General features: G+C 30.4%; 1 protein-coding gene across 1 annotated transcript in view; it reads left to right on the top strand.

The window, feature by feature from the left end:
• Positions 1 to 18,898, top strand: part of LOC129222864 (potassium channel subfamily T member 1-like) — a 368,024-nt gene that overhangs the window by 228,820 nt on the left and 120,306 nt on the right. The window lies entirely within an intron of this gene.

Consider the following 18,898-nt stretch of genomic DNA (forward strand, 5'->3'; position numbering starts at 1 on the left):
GCATTTTTCTCGCCTCATCATGTTGAATTTTAAATACATGTTCCAACAAGTAGCACTTTGGACTTTCGCGTTAGCCAAGAAGTAGTGCTCAAAACCGTTTTCGTTTGTGCAACCAATGTGCGACCCTAGTGTGCATTCTAGTCAAATTCTAGCTCAGTGAAGTTAAAAATTACAGCGTTTTATTGCACAAAACTCGCAGTTTGCTGCATACACTAATGCATGAAAAGACGAGCCACTTCTTTTGAATTAAGAAGGCGTTCCTTGTAACGCCGATACACGTGTACGCAGCAATCTGCAAGTTTTGTGCAATAAAACGTTGTTTTTTTAATGTACTTTTCTACACAATGCTTAGTATGCTACAAATAATTAATATTTTATTTGTTAATAAATTTTTAATTGTTTATTATGTGATACATAATAATTGTCACCTAATTTTGAAATCCTGAGCCAATTACTAAGGAAGGACGTTGGAATTAAAATCTATGAAAAGCTTTGTGAGTTTCCAGTTTAATTATTAATGCATCAGACTGAAATTATTAGTAGTAGAATGTATACGTGTATGTGTTGTCCTTTAAATGTGCTGCTTATAAAATTTGTTCACTTTTCTAAAGCAATGACAATTTGATTAATGGGATTAGATTATTAAATTGACTAATCAATTACATTTTCTTATCCATATACTGAACTAGATAAATGAATATTAAAACTTTATAAGTATATTTAATGGGCAACAATGCCATTTAATGAACAACACAATACACATACAAGCCAACATTCGGCTACTACTAATTCCAGTCTTATTCAAAAAAAAAAAAAAAACATTTATCTTGGTATCTCCCTGCGCTCTCTACAGCTATTAACTCTAAAGAACGATGCGTATATAAAGAAATAGGATGTGTTCAGTTAAGTTAGGTTATTAGTATAACTCACTTGCTAATATAGTCAAGGGAAGGTTGTAATCAAGAAATTGCTCAATTATATTTTCTGATCCACATACTGAACTGCCATGGATTTAGATAAATGAGCATCAACGTTTTTAAAGCACATTTAATTGACATTATATTTAATGATCCACTCACACAAGTCTACATTCTAGAACTACAAATTCCAGTCTGATACAAAAACACTTACCGCCAACAAATGATACGTGCATAAAGGAATACGTTGTGTTTGGTTCATTATTATGACGGATTATTTTAGAGAGCTCTCATGCCCAAGATAGTCGAGTGGAGGTCATAATAAAGGCAAGAGATTGGGATGAAGTTATTTATTCATTCCGAAATCACTTGATTATTAAATCACTCCAGAGATTAATTGAAGAGCTGCTGATTATATCAGAATTGCTCAATACACGATAACTTGATTATACAAGTTTCTCGATTATGATTAGTCTAGACACCGGAAAATTATAGTTATTATATTTCCTGCAGGAATCTTGATGATTAGGATTCCTTGTTTGTATCGAAAACCGTATAAGTTAAGAAGACAGAAATTTATATTCAATCCGACTTGAAAATCCCACCAAAGATATTCAAATAAGAAGGAGCTATACATATATGTACACCGCTTATGAAAACTTTTTCGCAACAATTAATCTGCACCTAAAATTCTGTGATTGTCTAACCCTGTGAATTATGCAAAATTAGCAAAAGCTGAGGTAGCTTTTTCTCGTTCTCTCATTAAATATTTTTAATTTCTCGTTTTTGCGAATGCTTCACACCGGCAGTTTTCATCACACGCCTAGTGTACGCCATTTGTGGCTTTCAATTGGCAGATCAGTTTATGCGAGAAAAAAAAGGGATGTTGCTATTCCAAAAATTAAAAATTCGTTCATTTTCACTGTAACCGCAAGTGCATTCGGTAAAAAATTTTATTAAAAATTTGGCCGGATAACGAAAAATTAGTTAAGTCTTTTTAATAGCAATATTTGTATTTTAATCTCATGATTACGTAAAATAGAAAATATTTCTCTATTCTGAATATTTTACATGATTAGAGTATTAATTTAAAATAAATAAAAAACAAAATAATCCTTCCCGAAGAAAAAGCAAACAAAATAGTAATTGGCTAACTTGGTCCTGTTGGTTATCTGGGTTATCTGCAATTCTAAAGAAACTGATAGTTGATTTCTTTCCTGACATAATTTAATAACTGATAAACATGGTCACTTATAAATGAAGAGTCTTGCTTTATTATAAGCACAATTTGCTTACAAGGGCGTTTACAGAAATTTTGGGGCCAATCACAAATGACGTTTACGGAGCCCCTACACATTGTTTAACCTCTCTACGTCTCTAATATATTTCACCTGTCATTTGAAAATTCTCGGATCCTCTTCAGAATCGGGTCCGGGCCAACAGATGTCCCCCGCTCTGTGCATGCCCCTAGTTGCTTAAAATATCATCACAAGTCACAATTTGATCAAATGATTTTCTGGTGTTTTCGTCTCTTCAATAATTGATCAGCTGATAAATAACTTATTTATTCAACATCTAACTAAGTGTTTTCAATTACATTACAATTGCTTTGAATGTGATAACGTAAGTGTGTAAAAATTTGAATTAATTTTGTTCTATGTACAGCACTATAACGTTCATACATTTTATAAAAACATTGGCTTGTTTGTCTAATTGTCTAATAGTTAAATTGGTTAACAATGCGGTTTCCGAATATTAAAGTACTAGCTGACCCGTGCAAAGTATTCGCGCTTCGCAGCTGTTGTTTAAAAAACCCAATTTTTTTATCGGTATTTTTTGAAAAACAATTAAAAATATGATTTTTTTGTTCATTTTTTCGGCCAGGCTGGAGAAAAAGAAAGGAAACATTAAAAGGATGCCTTACTAAATCGCTTTATGAAGTATTAAGAAAGCATCCACAAAAAAAAAACTTACGAATTTATGATTCAGAAACTTACTTGTCTAACAAAATGTTAAATTAAACGTTTTCTTTTCTGATTTCTGAACTAAATCAAGGGCGCTAGCATGGGATTTTATTTTTTTAAATGTTGAAATGATGTTTAATTTTTTAGCCTACTTAAACAAATATCATTTACTAATTACTTGCGTTATTAAAGACATTTTTAAGTTTTTGCCAGTTTCTGCTGGTTTTTACCGGTTATAACCAGTTTCTGCCACTGGCACGGCAAAAACTAGTTTATGCCAGCAGAAAGCCTACCCTGACCACACTTCGTTTCATAAACATTCGAAAATATTTGTTGACGCCGTGGCCGCTGACAACCATTGCAAATTTTCATGAAACGTTTAAATGTTGAACGTACTACCTGGGGTGCGTACATGAACCACAAGACTGAAATGTAACGTAATTTAAATAAGGTAATGGCAAGTCACCACGGTGTAGTTTTCTATTTTCTGAAATGATTAGTGAGAGAAATTGCATATTAAGAACGCTACCAGTTAAAATATTTGTTAATAACGTAGAATGTGTGCATATTTCTAACAAACATGCAATCTTTTATTCATTAGAACATATTTCAATCATTAAATATACTTATTGAGCTTTACCAATCAAACAACTACCTGTTGCACGACTAACAGAATTAGAGAATTCCTGATAATTTTACGACACGAGTAGAATAGTTTGCATCCTAAAATCGTTCTCTAATATCTTGAAAGGAAATACCATTGCATTGAAGTAAAATGGTGGATGAAGTTCAGCATAATTTAAGCTTTGTTCGTCTCTCAGAAACATATGCAGCCAGTTTGCATTTAATGCCGGGAAACTTGGTGCTCTAAATAAAGCTTTCTGCTTGAAATTATTCTGCACTTATATTTTACCTGGTGAATTTCGAAATCATTCTCTAGCTTGAAATGTGAACAACTGTTTGATGGTTTATCAAGACCGTAATGTATGTAGTTATTTTTCCTAAACACGTTTTATAGGATTCTATTATTGTGCCATTAAGACCGGATTGTAAGATAAATGGGTAGTGAAAAAAAGTGAGCATTTATGAGAATTAGTTTTGAAATCCGTATAAGTAAATGAGTGATATAAATTTCCCCCGATTTTTTTTTTAGCATTGTATGATTTTTTAACTATAAAAAAGTTTTAATCATGAGGAAATTTCTAAAATAATAATTCTTTCTCAATGTTTTCCAAACATCTTTGTGCAATTTTAATTGCGAATTTGTTTTTAAAAACGTTAAGATTTTTAAATGTGGTTATCAAAGCAGGAGAGAATTTTTGTTACTAAACATTCAAAACAATTTGGCATGCTTTCTGGATTTTTTAAAACTTCAGATATGCTTCAGATGATATTTTTCTTTTTTTGAACCAAAATTTTACTCTCGTCTCAATTAAAAGCTCTTTTAAGCAGCAGAATAAATGTAGCATGGATGTCTATAGCATTTACATGTTTCATAACGCCTTTCTTTTTAAAGTAATCAGAAATTTAAAACCAAAAAAGTGTCTTTAAAGAGATAATTTATTCAATAAATTCATATTTAAAACCAAAAAAGTGTCTTTAAAGACATAATTAATCAATAAATTCAATTTCAAAACTAAAACTATGATCTTTAACAAAATAATGAAAATATATCCTTTATATTTCGTTGCTAGAGCAAACACATACTTTAACAGCTGGTTATTAATCCAAATTTCATTTTTACAAACAAAAAACTGTTTTTAAAAAAAGTTTCTTCTATACGACAGGTATCCAATTTATATCCGTGTGCAAATAGAAGCGTCTGCGGTATTTTGAGAACAAAAGTCAAATATTGGATGAGAATATAAATTATATGTCGTGTTAGATTGGATTGATATTTTCATAATAAATTTTCAATTAAAATTTTTTATTTTACGAATTTTTCATATATTTATGGTATTATTAAATACCACCGAAAGAAACATTGGTTTTCATTTACTGTTTGATTAATAATCTCTTGCAAATTCAAGTTTATCATTAGCATGGATACATTACCATGTATAGCATAGATGTCATTTTATAGATTTTTGTGCCCATACCAATGACAAATGACTTCTCAAAAATAATTTTTATCGAAGAAATTTCAATAGTTAGCTTTGCTCTTCCTCTGTAGGTAAAAAAAATACTTTATTACCAGTCCATTTTTTTTATCTTTTACAAAGAATAATATTTTAAAATTTCATTTTTGGAAAAAGTTTTCTATTATGAAAACTTTCCGCAGATCTTTTCAGTTAGCTCGGCATTTCGATCACTTAATATTGATTTAGTTTGACGTTCATTCTTCTAAGGAACTAACTATTCTTCATGTTAGTAGTAAAGTGTTAACATTTGCATTTTAATCACATCGGTTTTTTTTTTTTTTTTCTTAATTTCTTGCTGTTCTATTAAACACGAGATGCTTCCACAGCTCTCACCTACTATGAACATCAGGCGAGGGTAAATTCTGAAATTTCTAGGGAATGGAAGACACCGCCCCCCATCACTGGTAAAGAAGTAAACAACCCGGATCTTCCTCTAGAGTGCGACAAAGCTTCCCAAACTGCTGTCTCAAGATTAAAAGCGTTCACATTAAAAGTCTTTCCTTTCGTGAAGGCGAGAAGACTCTTTCGTACTCTTTGTACGAAAATCCAAACTCAGCGGGCACCTCCTGAACATATCACGAGCTGCTTAGGACTTGTAGGGGAAGATCTTTACCCCTCTCCCCTCCTGGTATTGGATTTCTTAAGGGTCAATGGTCTTATGGACCTTGTCTGACTCCGTCAGACGGTCTGAGGATAAGCCACAACAACAGCAACGAGATACTAAAAGCCTAAAATAAATAAGTATCACCAAAAAGCCGAAAAATGCTGATAAATTTAAATGCACATACACTTTACATTTGGAAAAGTCTTAAACAAGAGGTTGTATGATAAAGGATTTGTTTAATATGAAACACAGCATTTTTTTATTTTCCAAAGTTGCTTAAGTTTTTTGAAAGAAAAAAAAAAATGAAGACGTAAACAAAACATTGAAAATTCGTTGAATGTGATATTTCATAAATGTTTAGAAAATGGCAACTTACAATCACCGGATAAACTCATGTTTTTGTGTTCTAACATGGAAACATAACTGTAATTACTAGTGTCATTTTTTAGCTGATTACATTATACAAAGAAATTTTCAAAAGAAAAATGTCAAAAAAAAAAAATTGCAATGCTTTTAAAATACTTAGAGAAGAAGTTTAACATTAAAAAAGCAAGTTTCTGACATAAAAAGAATCACATGCCAATATTTTTGTTTCAGTACTTTCCCCTACAATTAAATAATTCATTTTTGATACATCCATAGGGTACAATATTTATTCTTAATACCCCACTTTACTTACTTTTCTTTGTTATCTATAGAATTCAACATTTTGTTTTAGTTTTAAAAACCTGTCGTTTCTCTATTTTTGTTCTCTCAAATTAAATTTTACTGCATTTTTTATAAAACCTTTTTTTTTAAAAAAACAGATAGACTAGCTCTGCTTTGTCGAAAATCTTGACGCCTTTCCTACTTTCTTATTCAAAACAAGTAATTAAATGAACATCTCTCTAGCTTTAAAAATTTCATGCATGCTCAGAAGAGAAAATTATCCCTTAATTCTTTATTTTAGCGTGAATAAAGAAGAATATTTATTTTAAGAAATGAACTTTTATAGAATGCAAATCATCAAGCTCTTACTATTGCATTGTAGTTAAAAGCAAACAAATGGGAAAATATTCACAACATAAATTCTGAAGGTATGTAAAACTACGCGTATCTTTTACTCTAGAAAGAGTTTTATATTTAAGGATGCAAATTTTATGTGATTGAAGTCAAAACTCAAGATTCAAATTGGTTTCTTAACATGAACAATTTTTCAAAAGATGCAAATTTACTTTCTTGGTAATTTATTCCACGAACGATGTTTACTAAGTTACAGAAAAAAATGAAATATTCATACCATGTTTCTCTCTCGAAAAGACCAATCTCGCTTTTGGTTTCAATGTATGCTTTCCATGTTACTTAAGTTTTCAAAAATTTTCTGGACAAATTCAATTTTCTATATATCTGGAGAATTAAATAAACATTGCTTTCAGTCAAGCAGCTGTATTCATTTTTATTCTAAGTAGCGCCGTATTTTCTAAAAGTATGAGTCAAAAGTAAATATTCAATCGTATCTAATTGAAGTGTTTCTCCAATTAAATAACTACCTCCATAACACGCTGTACTTATTACGCTTTCATTTTAATTAAGTAGCACTTAAGAGAACGTTTATGTGAAGATTTTCTGTCAAACTGAATGATTGTGAAAAGCAAAATATTCCGCTATGAATATTTTTTGATAGATACAAGACCAACCTAAAAGTAGTACGGAGCACATAGACTAACACTTTTTTAAATGTTCCTTCCTTTTATTTTTTTTTTCTACATTCACTGAAGAAAAAAAAATCCAACAACAAGAAAGATTTACGTAAGATAAATGAAATTTAATCGGCGTATTTATACATTTGATAGATGACATTGTTTTCCATTTGGTGCTTTGCGTATAAGTGTGTCACTACTCAGAACTTGCAAATCAGGGTTGCTTTAAAGGTTCATACCGATTCTTGCCTACGCTCCTTATCTAGAACCTGTCACCGTGAACGGCAGGGGACCGAGGCAGGGTCTTTAGAAGAGGAGACTAGGGTTGGACCATCTCCCGAAACAGGTTGTGGGGGAATGAAATTGGTGACGTAGCTCTGGAAGCACTCGCGGAGCACTTTAAGACGATTTCAATAGGAAATGGCATTGCTTCGCGCCTATTTTTGGACATAAAAGCATAATTTGGAAAAAAATAAAAAAAAATAAGTCTTCGTGTCTTAATTTACCTTTTTTGATACTAGTGTCTCACCCATATTTTACGAGAATTATTTTGAATTCGAATAAAATGGAAAAACAAAACTTGATCATGAGTGATTTCAAACGATAATTATTATGAAACTAAACCAAGTTTGACTACAACTTAAAATAATTTTATTAGAAGAAAATGGTAATCTATTTGAGTCATTAAATTCATAAACTACTACAAAAAATCTTTTCCTGATTTGAAAGAGAAATTACTGTTATTCATTTACTTTAAAGTTTGTCTTCAAAAAATTGTAGAAGAGAGAAAGAATCATGATTAATATTAATAATATAATAAATTAATATTAATTCTAAGAAGTAAAAAACGAATTTTTCAATGAATAATGATTGAATTTAATAATATATAGCAACTATATTAATTCAAAATAGTTATATATTTACATTTATAAAATATATACAACAACATAGAGGGAAAAATACAAATACTCAGAAACTGATTACCACATGGTAATATTTCATTTATACGTCATTTATGAAAAAAATTAAATATCTCATGAAGCATTTTTAAAGCAATTACTGTTATTACAAGCAGATATTTCCCAAGTACTGTTACTCGTGTATAATGGAAAGATTTTGTAACTACTATGTTGATTCAAAATGCAAATAGCTGTGTACATAAATGACTACAATAAATACATATATTAAAATATTATTTTTGCAGAATACTAAAATAACTATAGAGGAATAAGTACGGAATATCAGAAGCTGGTTGATACATAACGTTTCTTTAATAACCCCCCAAAAATATTATCTGATGAAATATTTTTAAGACCAAACCTTAACTTTAAACTGATATTTCCAAGAACTATTGGCTGTGACTTTTCAAATGGATACCACTGATGAACATTCAAAGTATGATCAACTATGTAATTACTGATGTTTATGATTCAAATAAATGAAATAAGCTGCAATAAATACATATACTGAAATAATTGCATTTGTAGAATATATGCGCAACTCTAGATGGAAAAATATGCGTTATACGAAACTGAACATCAAAGATATGCACCGCCAACCCTTTCATGTTTTCGACTTGATGCTCAATTGAAGAAATTTCGAACTTATGTTAAGCAATTTTTGTTAAATATTTTGATTCTTGTGTACAGGTAAGTATGTTTCATAAGAAGATTTTAAACTCGAAAAAAAAAAATAAAGAATAACCACCCAGGTACGCAACTATAAAACGGAAATAATTATGAAGCGATACGAATTAATACTAATTGAAATTAAAAGATGCACAAGTCATCAAATATATGCATATATTTTATTAATCTCCAATTAATTTACATTCTTAAATAATTTCATTCAATAAACATCACTGATTATGAAATAACAAAAAAATGCATAACATTTTGAATTCATAGGTAATTTTTAAAAAACCACTCTGAAATCCATAACTATTCATGGGCGAACAGGATTCCCCAAGATAGAACCAACCTTGACTCCCAAAGGTTAAAAAAAAAAAAAAAAAACCTCGAAAGCCCACAGGTTTAAGGGGGGGACACCCCTGAAGCGCACAGGTTTTAGTCCGTAAAAAATTAAGTAAAATAAAATAAATAAACCGAAGGTACACAGGTTCAAGGGATGAAAGAAAAACTGAGCTTAGGTTTGAGGAAGCAAGAAAAAAAAGAAAAAGAAGAGGCTCAGGATTGAAGAGGTGCAAAAAAAAAAAAAAAAAAAAAAAAAAAAGAATGAATGAATGAAAAAAAAAAAAAAAAAAACGAAGTCACACAAATTTGAGGGTGCAAAAAATAAAATAATAATAACGAAGGTGCATTGAGGGCGCATCGGCCGGCGGGCCCGTCCACCCCTATCACTGTCTGACCCCTTTTTTTCCAATCATACCAAAACCTATGTTGCAGCTGCTCTTAATTTTTGTCATTAGTTATTTTATTTTTGCTTCTGTGTTTTAAATTAACTATAAACTACACCCCCCCCCCTCACCGAACGAAAAAGGGAAAACAATATAGGAAGGAATACTAAGAATTAAAGAATTTATTTCAAAGCACTGGGATAGCTTTTGAAAAATAATTTAAATGAAGTATGAAAAATTGCCCTCCCACCTTCTAATGTTGGATTCTTGAGGAAAAGGTTGCTAAACCCAATCAGCGAGAGCCGACAGATGAAGTAAACAAAGGGGGCCTGTTTCTTGGAAATGTCATGCCCAGGGCACGGGCAAAGGGAGCCCGTGCGATAAACAGTGCGAGCAGAAAAATTAAAATGGAAGATGCAAACCAGTATTGAGCTATGGAAATACGCAAGTCAGTGCTTCCAAGATGACGTCAGAGACGGCCGTTTCACCCCTCCTTTAGCCACGAATAGAGTCCCTATATGAAAACGTAGTTTTCAGAGTTGCGACAACGCGGTATCATTTTCCTATTGGTCGAAGACCGCCTGAGGCAGTGTTTCTTCTTCTCCCGTAGGATTAACATGGAGCGTATGACAGTGCTGTGGAAAAACCCAGAATCTGGAAAATTAAAGGTGAGTCCAAGATTTTAATGCTCATATTACTGTTCTATAATGTTCAAATTATACGTATGTAGCTTTACTTGAGTGAGTCCATTCCTATTTCTTTACCTAATGCGTAATTATATCAAGAACATGTGTTCCGGTGTGCTAAAATTCCCTTCTGACACTTTATTTGGGTCTTTTATAATTAGTTTTCCTGTTAAATCGATTATTCCAATCACAACGTTATTGAAAAACAACACTTTAAGACAAGACAAAAGTTTAAATTGTGTAAATTAAATTTTTTTAACGATAGATCTCTGTATTCGGTTTGGCGCGATCAATTTCGTGCTTGGCGACGAGTGGAAGTAAACAAAACACACACTTGTGATGTACGTGAGGATGTCTTAACATGTGATTTGTATTATAAATGCTGTATGTTGCAGAATTTTTTTTTTTTAAATAAATGTGACTTGATATTAAAACCCATTTTAACTTATGTTTTAATGTTAGGGCTTTTATTTTTGCCGATCATTTACAAAAATTGATTAATGTATCGTTTTTAATATTCCTTCAAGCTATAAAACTCCAAGTTAAATCTTCTCTTTATGCAACGTAAGTATTTACAGTGTCAAATTTTTGTTTTTTGAAAGGAGATGCAGAGGAAATAAAATGCTTATAAATTATAGAACTTTCAATGCTTGCTGGCAGTATCTTGTAAAAACATTTAGATTTAAGGAAAAACGATTTGTTATCATTTTCTGCCAAATATTTATTAGTTAAAAATTGTTTAAAAAAATGTCAATTCAATTATGAAATTAATGTCACCACATGAATTTGCAAAAGCGTTTGAGGTGGATATGAAGTAGAACACTTGCTTGACACACAGCAGTTTTTATCGATTTTTTAGGTTGAGCGAGCCAATTTAAAATGTACTATTTTATTAAAAATTTAATGAATTGTAGGCAGTTTTGGTTATTTTGGTAATTTACTCTTTTTTATTCAACAAGCATGTCACTCTCTGTGTGTTCCATCATAAACAGAAAACTGAGATGTTCTAAGTTCGTTTCAAGTAGTGTGTTGGTACTTTTTATTATGCTCTAATTAAGGTTACTAATTTTTAGGTTGCCTTGTTATTTCCTTTACATGCTACTCTTTCTTTATCACCTGAAGAATAAAGTGCATGCTATCACCTTGCTTCAGGTTAGTAAAAATTTCTATTTTTATTGAGAAAATGATTTTTAAATAATTATGGCCATGATTGATACATAATTCAGTTTTAACAAGGGTTGAATTACCTTTGAGATCAGAACCGTTATCATGGGCTTTTGAGATTGTAAAAGTCCTCCCAGCCACAGCTCTTGTTTGTCAGAAATTAGGTACATTTAAAGTTTTGCATGTTGAAATACCAATACTTTTATGATAAAATGCTGAATCAAAGATTTTTTAAGTGAAACTTTTTATGCAAGGGCTTTGAAGTTATGATCCAATCTTTTTGTGTGACGAAAAGTGGTGGGGATAAGCAATGTCGGTTAGAAGGAAAGCAGTGGCTTGCTTGCCTTCAGGTATGGGAGAAAAGTGAGACATTACACTCTTCTCGCTTCCTTTCTCATTTTGTATGGTTGCATGTACTGCGTTCAGACAGCACGGAGATCAATATGTACATTTGTCGTAAACAGATCATTTCTCTTCTTAAGAAGGAAGAAGATGATCATTATCAGTGGACACATGTATATAATTTTATGTAAAAATATGAATAAGAAACACAATCTGTTCAAAAGTGTTTGATGAATAGTTAAAATGTTTCACGTCTATCGTGTGTCATTATGACACTACTTGTTTCTTGGAATCAAACTTTAGAAGAATTCTACTCTTCTAGATCAGCAGAAAAATAAAGTACATGAAGCTCTCACCCCACATCAAGTTCGTAAAAATTTCGATATTTGGTGGGAAAATGATTTTTAAATAATCCTATCTCAATTAATGTGGAGTTAAATTTTAATTAGTGTAAAATTGCATTTTAAAATAAAGACTCATCGTGGAGTTTTGAGATTATCTGTAAAGATCAGGGTTGGAAAATATCCGATATTTTGATATACAGTCGAGTCCCGACTTACGCGAAGGATCTGTTCCAAGACACCTCGCGTAAGTCGAAATTTCGCGTTGTGGAAAAAGGTATGTGTAAAAACTTTTATAAACATAACCAATCATTTTAGACACGTGTAAACACAACCTTAAACAGTTAAAAACCTTTTCTTAACCATACCTTACTGTTTCTTACATAAAGAACTAAATTTTTATTTGTATTTAAAAAAAGCCGTTTTATTCAACATGAAATACTGCTATGATGCACAAAAACAATGATCAATGGGAAATAAAGACATAAAATAAACCAGTACTGTACGTATGGCATGTAGTAAGGGGAACAAATGCCCTATAGTTGTACCGTACAGTTGATTCAGTAATGATATTTGTAACTTAAAAAAAGTGAAAATGATGATTTATGCTGCAATTATTCTAATATATTTTTAAATACAGTTGCTTCATTGGTTCTTTTATAAAGTTTCCATCTATGGCATTACCCCTCTTCCTGGTTTCTTTAATTTACAATAAAAAACAGCTTCCAGTTTCATAATTTTTGCATTTTGCTTGGATACTATTACTCGGTGAACTTTTATGGATTTCCTTTTCTTGACCTTTAATTGTACGTATGGAAGATTCACTCATACCGTCATACCTAATTGTTGTGCTACCCTTCGAAGCATTTTTTGGTTCAGCTTCAGCTTTTCAAGAAGCTTTACCTTTTCTTTAATTGACAGAAACGTTCTCTTTTCTTTCTATTTTCACCAACTTTAGATAAAGCAGCGCTCCTATGTGTCGTTATATTTCGTTAAATTTCGCATTTAGAATGAAAAAAAAAATAATGGAAAATGAGAAGTAGTTATTTATATAAGCGATAAAAGACTAGTACAGTGTGGGTACTTCTGCTCTCAGTGATTCTAAAGGGATGAAGGTCCGTTCACAAAAAGAACTTACTCACCACGGCTCCTTTCCGAAAATTTTCATGTTGCGGGCGAGGAATTCGCGCTAGCTCAAAAATTCTTCACTGTTGAAAAAATCGTGTTATAGCCATTTCGCGTAAGTCGGATCGCTTTGTAGCGGGAGTCGACTGTATATTGGATATTTTGATATTCATCTGATGTTTTCAACCAATGCAAAGTAAAGTGTTTAGTAACTGCTTCCTTAAATCAGAGTTATTTATTTTCTTATATTATTATTATAATGCATCAACTTTAAAAGTAATTTTTCTTTCATTATTTATATTCATTTATTACATGTTCATTATTTTGCCTCACCCACTCAAAAAGTAATTCAATTGCATCCGAGTTCATTTCAACCACTCATAAAAATAAATATATAAATAAATAAATATTCAATTTATCAGAGCTTATCTTAATTTGTTGAAGTCTTTAGAAAATCAATACTTTTGTCAGGAAATAGAACATTGAAATAAAGGGGAATTCAAATGCTCTAAAACAGTGAAATGGCTTTTAAAACTGATTCATGTGGCCAGCTGAAATATCAGGTATAGATAAATGAATTTACTAAAAAATGTGGCTTTATTTTAAAGAATTTAAATTCAAGCATCAGTATATTGCATTCTCTATATTTTTACTTCACTTAAATTTATATATTAAAAACAAACAAAAACAGTTTATAATTAATTTCTTTAGTATGCACTCACATTTTTTCAATCACAATCACAAGTAAGCGCTTTGATGAGGTAGTAGCATTCACGTAAAAGTTTAAGACAGGAGTTAAATTTTTTTTCCCCGCAATCTTGACTAAAACCATTAAAAAATTAATTCATAGTTTTCTGAAAAGTACTCAGGACTGCTAAAATAACACTTTCTGGAATAAAATTTGTTCAATATAACTGTACCATGTGATTTCATTATTGAATTTGTAGGACCATAGGAGCTATTTGTTGATCAAAAAATAAAATAAAAATAATATTATTCAAATAATTGGAACCCGTACAACATGTCCCTTTGTCCAACGTGCCCCACTTCCCTCTACAATTTTGTTGTGAATACTCCTAAGTGAGGTGCAGAAAAAACAAGCAAGTTTTCTCACGTTTCCTAAAAAATTTAGAATCACGAACGTTCATTACTTATTTTAGTCATCATAAACTGATTTCTCTTCTTAAAGGCAAAGATGATGCACAGTAACAAATATGTACATAATTTTATACACATAATTAAATGAAAAACAATCTATGCTAGTCAAAAGAGACTGATGAATTATGTAAAATATTCCCCTGTAATATGTGTTTTACTTTTTCAAGTGTTTTTAAAACACACCCTGTTATTTGAAATTAAATTTTACAACACACTTAATGCAAAGTAGTTGAAATACAGCTCTATTTCAATTAAAGTGTGTTTATTTATTTTACAGTTATAATTTTATGAACTAGTTTAAAAAAACATTCCTGCCAATTTGTGTTCAGCCGTATTGATGATTTAGCACATTTGAAGAGTTTTACTTCTGCTTTTAAATTTATTTGCCCTTAATGTTTTTTAAGTTTCTTCCAGATATTCTGCAACTTGAAGAAAGCTCAACTACTAGCTGAACTATAACCCTGATGCAGATGTTCTAGAAAACTCATGATAGTATTGTACTGTTCGCTTAAAGAATTGTATAATAGAATGATCTCCAATATTTAGTTTACAAGGATGTCCAGAAATCATTTTCCAAGTTTTCTTAGCATGACAGCTTTATCAAAACTAATGAAGTTGTTTAAAAAAAATAATGAACTTCCATACATAATATGCCATTCATGTTTGTTATGCTTCTTATTAGGCTGATGACTTCAGGAAATTTGTTGCTAAAATGGTCTTTGGACTTTCAGCAATGATATGCAAACCAACAAAAATTCTGTGTTTAAATGCTGAATAGTGTAATTAAATGAAATTTTGATCTTCTTCATACAAACAGTGCTGTATTTCTGATTTGTCACGCTTATTATCATATTTATTATCATTCATTTGTATAATAATATTGAAATGTAAAGAGGTAAAACAAACAATGATTTTGCATCAGAAATTGAGAAATAGCTGGAATTCTGTTTTGAGTCTCTAAATTTAGAGTTTTGAATTTGTTTTGTAAAACAAATGCGTTAAGGTTTATGCTTGTTTGTCATGTAAAAATATTGTTTTCAATTTAGATTTTTAATAAATTTTTCGGTATTCAATGCAAGGCTAAAAAATTCAGGTATACATAAAATTATGAAAGATATATTTAGGTTTGTTTATTTCAGCATTAAATGAATTCATTGATGCTCTTTGTGTAGTTATCCAGAAATCCCCCCCCTCTCAAGAAGAGATTTTTCTCCCCACTTAAACTACAGGACAGGATTTGAATAACTGCAAATAACTCCAATTTTGGAAAGGATAGGTAGCAACTGTTATCTTAGTCCACTTCCGACTGTCAATACACCTTCTCTGTTTCTGACTAAATTCTGGAAGCATTTTTCAGCATGTTGGAATATAGGTCATATTCATCCATCCATGATACAGGGTAATGAATGGAATTGCAATCTATATGAAAAAATCTGAAGAAAAATTCAATTTATTTCAATCAAGGGTTTTTTTTTTTTTTTTTTTTCAGAAACATTCACTTCACAAATAGTATAAAAGAAAATAAATTACAAGCATCAGTATATTTTGCCCTGTCTAATCGAAACTCCCTAATTGAGTGGATGGGAGTAAAGCCTATAACAAAAATTTTCTTTATTTTTCTATGCTTATAAACGACTGAAATTTTTGATTAAACTTGTGTTTTGTCCATAGTTATTAGTTTTAGGAAATGATACTTTGGAATAAAGAATTTTTAAAAATTTGATAATAATAACCACATTTTGAACATGTGAATGTTTTAAAGTTACGTTGCATTTCAGAAAACACAAAGATTAATCTTTGTTTATTTTGTTACTTAAGCAGTTATTGACAATAATAGTTTGCCCCAAAATCTATAAAAACTACAAATTCTGTTTTGGTACCCTGAATTTGATTTTAATTGCCTCATTGAGAAAAATGTCTCTGTTTTCTCTCTCTCTCTTTTTTTTTTTTTTTTTTTTTTTGTGTGTGTGTGTAAAAATCTTAGAAATTCTATGTTTGTATTAAAGTTTACAGATGTAACCACATCAAAAAATAAATTGAACATTAGAGACTTTTGTTGTAATCTTTATGTGGTAATGACCTGAACTGTTAGTATGGAATGAATGAGTTTTCTTCATGCTAAGTTGTATTTAAAATCTCTGTCAAAATTAAATGTAAACATTGCTTTTCCACAAACATTGAAAATAAGTACAAGTCCTCGACTGGTGCTGGGAATGATTTTTTTCTTTGTTTCATTAAGAAACTGTCTACTTTCTTTTCTTTATAATATTGTTTTGATTTGAAAATATTATTCAAAATGTAAGTAATAGATGCATGATGTGATGCAGAGAAATGAATAAATAACAATAGATACATTTGTTTCTTATTCATATGGGTTGAAAATAAGTCATGTTTCAAATTACACCCCCTCAACTCCTCAATATATTTCTGAATATTTCTATCTACATCAAATTAAAGTAATAATTTTCAACTTTATTCAAATTAATATTTTAACCAAGAGTGCCTACTGAACCACTAAAATATTTAGAGGTTCTTTGTATTCTTTCTTTCTTTTTTTTTTTGGGGGGGGGGGGGGAGCTGTTACCTCGTTTTGACCATCTACCTATTTCTAGTATTGAGCTTTCAAATTTTCCTTTGCATATTTTTCTTTCAAATTTTTAATTTAATGTTTAACTTAATCACATTTAAATCAGAAAATTGTACAGCGTAAACTTAAACATGCAATTTTAATTAGCATTTTTTTAAATAGCAAACCATTTTAATTAGTGATATTGCATTTTAAATGGTTACAGGAAATATTTTTGGATTTAAAACTCTTTACAACGTTTGCCTTTCCGAAACAAAAACAAGCAATTTCTAATGTGCATTATCTGTCGTTCATTTATTTATTTTCATTTTCTTACCTTTTTTTATCTCTTTATTTATTTTGAATCAATTAAATTCTAACACATGGAGTTGAGAATTAACATGCTGCGAACCAAAAAAAAAAAAAAAGAAATAAAAATTATTACAAAAAAAAAAAAAAAAACTGTCGGCAGATTTAAATGGATATATTTTTGCTGAAATTAAAAAATAATAAATTATTCCTTTGTTTTAACTGTAAAAGGCATGTGACAGCAAAGTTGCACTTTTTGAGGATTAGACCATTAGTGACTGAAGTTTTTAATTAAACTAATGTTTTCTTTTTCGAATGAAAATGCTGAAAATTTTGTGTTTTAAATAAAGTTTATAGATACAATAACACCAAAAAGTAAATTGAACAACAGAGATCTATGATGTTTACAACAACAACAAGATTACAACAATAAGATCATGCTATTGATCTGAAAACTTGCATGAAATAAATGAGTTTTCCTCATGCTAAATTGTTTTCAATTTTTAGTTTTTGCTTTGTTATAAAATTCAAAATAAGTACAAGTCCTTTTTTGGTGCTCTGAATTGTTTTAATTTTGTTTCATTAAAAAAATGTCTACTATCTAACTACCTTTCATTCTAGTATTGTTTTGGTATAAAAATATTGTTGAAAATTTTAAATAATAGATAGTGTACTTTCAAGAAATAAATATAAAATAATGGAGACATCTGTTTCTTATGCATATAAGAATGTTGAAAAAATATGTCAAAATACACTCCCCCCCCCCCCCCTCCTTAACTTCCCAATTTATTTCTTTAAGCTAATGCTAAACTTAGTTCCATTTAAATCAGAAAAGTGTATATTTTTCCTTTTATAGAAAAAAAATAAGTAATGCTTTTGATATCAATACAAGAAATATTTCTATGTTCAAAAATCTTTATAAAGCTTAATTTAATGTAGCAAAAACAAGCAATTTTTTTATGTTCATTATTTGTTGCTTATTTATTTATTTTAATTTTCTTAATCAGTCTTTATTCTTTCATTCATTTTGAATCAATTAAAATTATAATATAATTTTCGTTGTCTCGGAATCTTTTGATTAATTTAAAATTGATCGTATTAAGAGAATAAGGTTTAAGAAAAAAAATCTGCTCTTAATTTTGCTAACATAGGGCCATTTTGTCTTTTTTTAATGTTTGAATCAAAACCGATCGGTTTCATTTATTGACTGCAATGCATTTTCGAATCCGCGTGCTTTTACATCCTTCAAAACCCGTTTCAGCCACTCTTCCCGCTCCGCTTGTGACTATTTTTTGTAACGAAACTCGAAAGCGAACAAGGAGCCAATCTTGCAGCTCGGCGGCAACCCTATCTTCCCCCTGTAACCGGTTGCGTTTTTCCGAGCGTAGCTGTTGTCGCAACTCTGAAAACTACGTTTTCATATAGGGACTCTAGTCTACCCTGCAGTCACTTAAGCTAGCTCTGAGCCATGTGGGTCGACTTAAAGCCATTTCAAGTTTCTTAGTATAAATGACTTTTAAAATAACTAGCTATTATCCTGGCGAGG

Source organism: Uloborus diversus, chromosome 5 (assembly GCF_026930045.1).
Source record: "Uloborus diversus isolate 005 chromosome 5, Udiv.v.3.1, whole genome shotgun sequence".
In the NCBI taxonomy this organism is placed as follows: Eukaryota; Metazoa; Arthropoda; class Arachnida; order Araneae; family Uloboridae; genus Uloborus; species Uloborus diversus.